The sequence below is a fragment of the Capsicum annuum genome, chromosome 1 (genome assembly GCF_002878395.1).
Source record: "Capsicum annuum cultivar UCD-10X-F1 chromosome 1, UCD10Xv1.1, whole genome shotgun sequence".
In the NCBI taxonomy this organism is placed as follows: Eukaryota; Viridiplantae; Streptophyta; class Magnoliopsida; order Solanales; family Solanaceae; genus Capsicum; species Capsicum annuum.
This window is the reverse complement of record NC_061111.1, coordinates 2,374,739-2,380,828: the sequence shown is the minus strand read 5'-3', so window position 1 is coordinate 2,380,828 and position 6,090 is coordinate 2,374,739. Positions and strand designations below refer to the sequence as shown.

At 37.3% G+C, this 6,090-nt stretch overlaps 1 long non-coding RNA gene across 3 annotated transcripts; it reads right to left on the bottom strand.

The window, feature by feature from the left end:
* Positions 1–1,245: 1,245 nt before the first annotated feature.
* Positions 1,246–5,377, bottom strand: LOC107852105. Of its 3 annotated transcripts, none has more exons than XR_007056875.1 (6): positions 5,124–5,374; positions 4,634–4,920; positions 4,091–4,253; positions 2,828–3,015; positions 2,452–2,652; positions 1,246–1,695 (listed from the first exon to the last, which is right to left on the bottom strand). It is a non-coding gene; the product is annotated as an uncharacterized LOC107852105 (long non-coding RNA). The 3 variants fall into 3 exon arrangements; XR_001669294.2 differs by having other exon boundaries at positions 4,642–4,920; XR_001669286.2 differs by having other exon boundaries at positions 4,091–4,920; positions 5,124–5,377.
* Between the last annotated feature and the right edge of the window lie 713 nt (positions 5,378–6,090).

Genomic DNA, 6,090 nt, shown 5'->3' with positions numbered 1-6,090 from the left:
TACTTTTCTTCATTAATTTTATTGTCTTGCTACGAATGATATTTTATTCTGGTACTTGTTGCTGCATATTTCTAACTTTGTAAATACCATTCAACAAAACTATAAATCTAAGAAACACAAAGAATAGTAAATTCACAATGGGCAGTCCAGAGCATTGTAGCTGCTATGCGCGGAGTGCTGGGAAGGACCAGACTACAAGGGTCTATTGTACGCAACCTTACCTTGCATTTCTGCTAGAGGCTGTTTCCATGGTAATGGTTCTTCTAAATCTATTTTCTTTCCTGCTCGTTAGATGTTTCGTTGTTGAGTTTCAATATCAAGTCAAGATAGTTCCTCCACAAGTACGCAAGTACGGTATCAACTCCAGACATGGGATCAAAACAAACAAAGTCTAACGTCAGTGAGAAGTTTCATATTGAAAAAATCTACACACATTAACACCAGCTGAAACATGAAGCTCTGTCGAACTTCTCTCTTCTTTTGAATATACGAAGATGTTGGTATCTATCCACATGAACGAGTTTTCAGAAATACATTCAATGTTAGCTTTAAACTCTGAATGTGTTTTCCAGTGGACAGGAGAAATTGGACTGTTTCCTCAAGTGGTACCATAAATATTGACGAGTTATGTTTCTCGGACACTTCAAAAATGTCACTGGGTGCATGTCGGATCCTTCAAAAGTAGTGCATTTCTGGACGATCTGACCCAGTTGCGGCAACATTTTTGGAGAGTCCGAGCAACTTAACTAAAGGTAAACTTGGAATGCATCCTTCTTATTTTCAGAGAATCAAGAAACTAGAATCTGACACTTCAGATGATTCGCACAAAGTGTAATTGTTCCCAAATTGCTGGAACAATTGATTGATTGGTACTAGTTGTATGATAATTTAGATAAAGCTTACATAGAACAAGTTACGGTTTGGATGAGTCTAAGTCACGTTGGAACAAGCTAGAATGAGGTTTTTCGCGTTGTGTATATGGTACGCAAGATAAGGTGGGATATCCACGACCACGGTTGTTATTAAATTTATACTCTCTTTGGTTAAAAGGCATCATAAATATAGCCTAGGATAAATTAGTCACAGGATTATAATCCTAGACCTATAGTTTCGGAATAACTTTATCCATGAATCAAACGACCCCTCCAATCCCGCTTTTAGTATCATGGATGCTGGAATTGCTGATATTCTATATTCATTATATGAATAGAAAGCAACCGATTGGTATGAACAAGAGACCAAGCAAACCCATGGAAATACCCCTTATCAACACTATAAGTTAGTTTTTTGAACTTATATGAACAAAATCACTTTAAAATCGGATAATTTAAATAGAAAATGAAAACACCCGAATAGTTGTAACTTTAACAACTAAAAAGGGAAGATATTGTCCTATTAAAGACTTTTATTCATTCTTCAGAAATTTCCTGTCCAGTTCAGATGACCTAATTGAGGTTTGCTGATACGCATCGACTTGAGCCATACCAACCCCAATATTTCCAGCCATGGCACTGCCGATATGTCGAGGGTTGAGGTGGATGATACAAGCTCGAAAACTGCATATGAAATAACTCTACTCTGCTGCTGCTGCAATAAAAGAAGCACGTCCACTGTGTGTGAGATGGGAGATACATGGCATGAGGAGTTTATCCTGACATGTAGTATGATCCTGACTGCATAGTCAGAAGTCTCTGCCTGTCGATTAGTATTCAAAGCCCATATTAGTGTCAAGTTCGCATCCTCCATAGAAAAATATTCATGCAAGATGGTAAATAAACCTATGGTTCGAAAAGCAATAAGACATCACTCAGCAGACTACACAATAACACACTTCTAAAAAAGGGAAAATGTATAAGTTCTACATTGTCTTTCCTCTAAATTCTATTTGAAGAATAGAATGAAATCATTAAACAGGCTCCGAAGTCATGTTTAGTTCAAGCTTCAGTAAATTGAAATCTTTAATTATTCAAGAAGACTATAGCAGTACTTTCAAAATTCTATTATCCATGCATAAGAAGATAATATAAAAAAAAACGTGAAACAGTAACCAAAATTTGAATCAAGGGTACTATCAGATTGGAACTTTTTTAAATATAGAGAAATTGAGGGCTGGAAGGAGGCAAATTAAAATAAATAATTTGAGAGAAGCATATTAAGTAGTTCTTTTGGAGAATGGCTAATGATTTATAGAGCCTAGCCATACATCTATATGTAAAAGGAAGAAGATAACTTGGTTCTCTGAAAGATGATCATTTTAATAAGTCGGAATAAGATGGTCTAAACTATAGACAACAATAGGCCTAAATGAGCAGGTTAACAGACTAAAATCTCGAACATGGTGAGCATGAGCAACTACTTTCTCTTCAGACACATAAAAAAGGAAGTGTGAAACCAAACAAATTCAAACCAGCAGGTAATAATATGATCAATTGATCCTGGTGACAGAATTACCTTTTCTCTTTCACGTTGTCTGCATGAAATGAGGATAAGAGGTCAACATTCTGTATAGTGTACATTATTACAGCCCACACGATGTACACAGAGAAGTGAATAACACCTATCATTTCTGTAGCTGTAACAACACCAAATGGTCCATCCATCAGCACTGAGAATGTCGACAATCTAAACTTTGGACGTTTTGCAGTCTTCTTGCTACAACAATTAAAAATTATAGATAAATTCACAGTTCCACTAACAATTAAGGAAAAGAAAAGTTAATGAATTCTTAATAAATCATTTGGACAAACGAAGTGATTTGTTAAAAGAAATACATAGTTTGCGCCAATACTAAAAGATTCTGCCAAATCGGAAGGGAATTTGTACATACCTTCTCGCCTATAGCGATTTGGATGGTAGTTGAATCAGCTGAGATAGTCGAAATGACTCGATAAGCAGTGGAAGATTCAGTGGTCTGTGTGTCGAAAAATTCAACTTCTTGCCTCAGAACAGATTTTAGATACTCTAACCTCATTCTAGATGTTTATCTTTCAGCAGTTCTTGCCCAACATAATCCTTCTGAAATGTTTCAACATGTTATGTTTTGAAAAAGGACAATATACAATCACGGAAAAAAGAAGAAGAAGAAAAAGGCGGATTGCGAATCCAAAATTTGAAATGCTAGGCTCTTATAACAATCTCAAGTTAATATATAACAGTTAAATAATTCAAACACAAGAGACTTCTACATACTCAACTAAAATACACACACAGAGACACTTGCTTTAACTGTAAGAGTAGAACTCAATTTCCTCTCCATATCTTCGCTTTTCTTTATTCCATCAAAATATCTCAGCTTCATGGATCAGAATACAGCCGCATAAAATCATCAATAATGCCTAGATCCTTCAATGTTCTTCCAATATTTTTTTCAGCATTCAAAACACTAATGCTTAGCCAATATTAAACTAAAGTAATCTTTTAGCCGCTAACATTTCTATATGATTAACCATTTCAAACATAACAGAAGAACTTTCTAATGGAGTTCTAAATACTGGACAACAAACGTAGATTTTACCACTTGGGTCAGATTATTTCTCATTTCACAGGATACTTACTGAAAAACATAATATGCTTTTGAAGACCCAGTGTTTTATTATTCAAGCAAAAACAGAACAACAACTGGTCTATTAAATGGTCACATCTTCCAATGTTTTTGAATTGCTTGAAGATTTCTAAATGTTTCCTTTCAATTCTTCAATCCCCGTCACTTTTTTCCCCTTATATGTACAAATTTCCATCCTCATAACTATTCATTTGACTAATATGATCCATTTTAAATCCAATGTAAACCAAAAATGGAGTTAAATGTTTTCATGTATCACTCTAATAATTGATAATAAACAAAAATACATGTATCCATGAAAATAAAATTCCCAATCTTAAGACATTTTGCCACCAATACCTACAATCCTAGGTCTTCTCCACCACCGAATTCACTACATGAAAAAAGCTTAAATCAAATGAGAAGAATTAACTCAGACGAAAGGAATTGGTGCACTTACACTATTATAAGGTTCCTAAAAGAATGCTTTGCCAGAAAAAACAAGCGCATCTAGTATCTCTCAAACTTATGCATGTTAAATTTAGGTACCTTGGAAAGTAATTCGTTGAGATTCCTTCAACTTTGCATCGGTTAATACACCTTGAAAGGGCTGCAATATTGAATCGTCCTTGTGACTCAAGTGAGGCGTCATGGTAGTCTTGCGTGACCACGGTTCCAGCAGCCACATATCAATTAGATCTGCCGACAGCGACTGCGTTGAAAGTACAAAAAAAAATTGATTCCATTAAAAAATTTTAGATGCTATTTTGTAGACGGAGATTAGATGTGAACATAGCAGGAGGTATGGTACGAAAAAAACGTGAAGTTGAGAGAAAATGGAGTGAGCTGTGGAACAAAAGAGATAAGAAAAGATTCCACTTTTAACATTTTTACTTTAATTTATCATCTCTTAGTCTATCGACTTGACTCAGTAAAAATTTTGCTCCAATCCTTTCCCCCTAACTGAATCATGTATTTACTTGGTTATCCTGCACTTTCGATACTAATTTACATTAAAATATTCTTCTTGTGTTTGAACGTTTGAGGAATCAATAGACATTTAGAAGTTGGATTAGCTAAGTTACACTATACTTTTCAACCTTGACCAGATTTCAAATGCCTCGTCTTTCCACACCATGAAGCTCGCAGGATCAAAGATGGTTGGTTGTACAATCTCCTTTGCTGGGAATACGCCCCATGTCACTGCATTGACATCGGTTTGGTGGACGTTGGAATGAAGTTTCCTTGCTTGTTCACCACCATGTACGTAAGGAAAGGGAAAGCTTTGCATTTCTCGACAACAGCAGTCAACATCTCGCGCGAGCAAAAGAACTCCAAGTACGCCTTTTGATAAACGTATCCACCAGGACCACCCCATCCTGCAAAAAAGAGGGCAAACGAAGACGCGTTATCAAAACCCAAAAACGAAAAAATGGCTCTAAGGTGAAATATCAATTGTTTAGTATCACTCGTTGACTCTGGAAAGTATGCCTCAGACCTTTGACGATGACACTGAAGCGCATATTAAGCGAGGCTTAACGCTCAACGCGTTAGCAATTTAATCTTTCTTCCGTTAACTTACCAGCTAAAGGAGCATCAGATTTTGCACCGATAACTGCAGGTTGGCTTGTTAACAGTGAGAAAACCTTTCGTGTTTATATTACTCAAGTGTTCATCGATGATCTTTGTCTCTGCCTGAAGCCCATCTAACTCAGACCAAGGACAACTTCTCAGCTTCCCGAGACAGTAGTTCATAAATCTCTGATAAATGTGAAAATTCCGTAAGGACTTGGGAAATGTGTCGAGTTTTGACATTAAGTGAAAGTGTAACAAAACCATACCTCATAGATGTCTTCCACACTATTGAAAGCAATAGCCCATTCCTCTTGAAGTTTCTTATCACGTGAACGTGTCCACATGAATTGTTGGAAAGTGACAAGGCAGTTATATTAGAGATAACAAAGGTAACTAAAACCTAAGTTGCTCGGACCCTCCAAAAATGTTGCCGCACCTGTGTTGGATCCTTCAAAAATACACTATTTTTGGAGGATCCGACACACACCCGTCGACATTCTTAAAGAGTTCGAGCAACATAGACTAAAACATTCTAGACCAACTACACAAAGTTGATGATCTCTTTCTTTTGATCAAGAACTTATTTTGTTTTAGTGTAAGGCTATAGCACACCGATTTTCCTCGAAAATACCCAGTTTCGCCTGTTTGACCACCTTAATGACCCCACAACTCAAACAGACCATATTGGGGCGATTCCCAGCCTCCCTGGTACACCAGGTCGATTTTCAGCCCACGACATGCCCGAACCCCGGGCCCACCCCCAAAAAACCGTGGGCTATAGCACACCGATTCGGCTCGAAAATGCGCCCGTTTGACCATCCAAATGGCCCCGCCAACCCAAACGAACCACATTGGGACGATCCCCAACCTCCCGGGAATGCCCAGGTTGATTTTAAACCCACGACACTCCTGGGCCCCAGGCCAACTCCTGAAACCTTGGGCTATAGCACACAGATTTAGCGCGAAAATGCCCC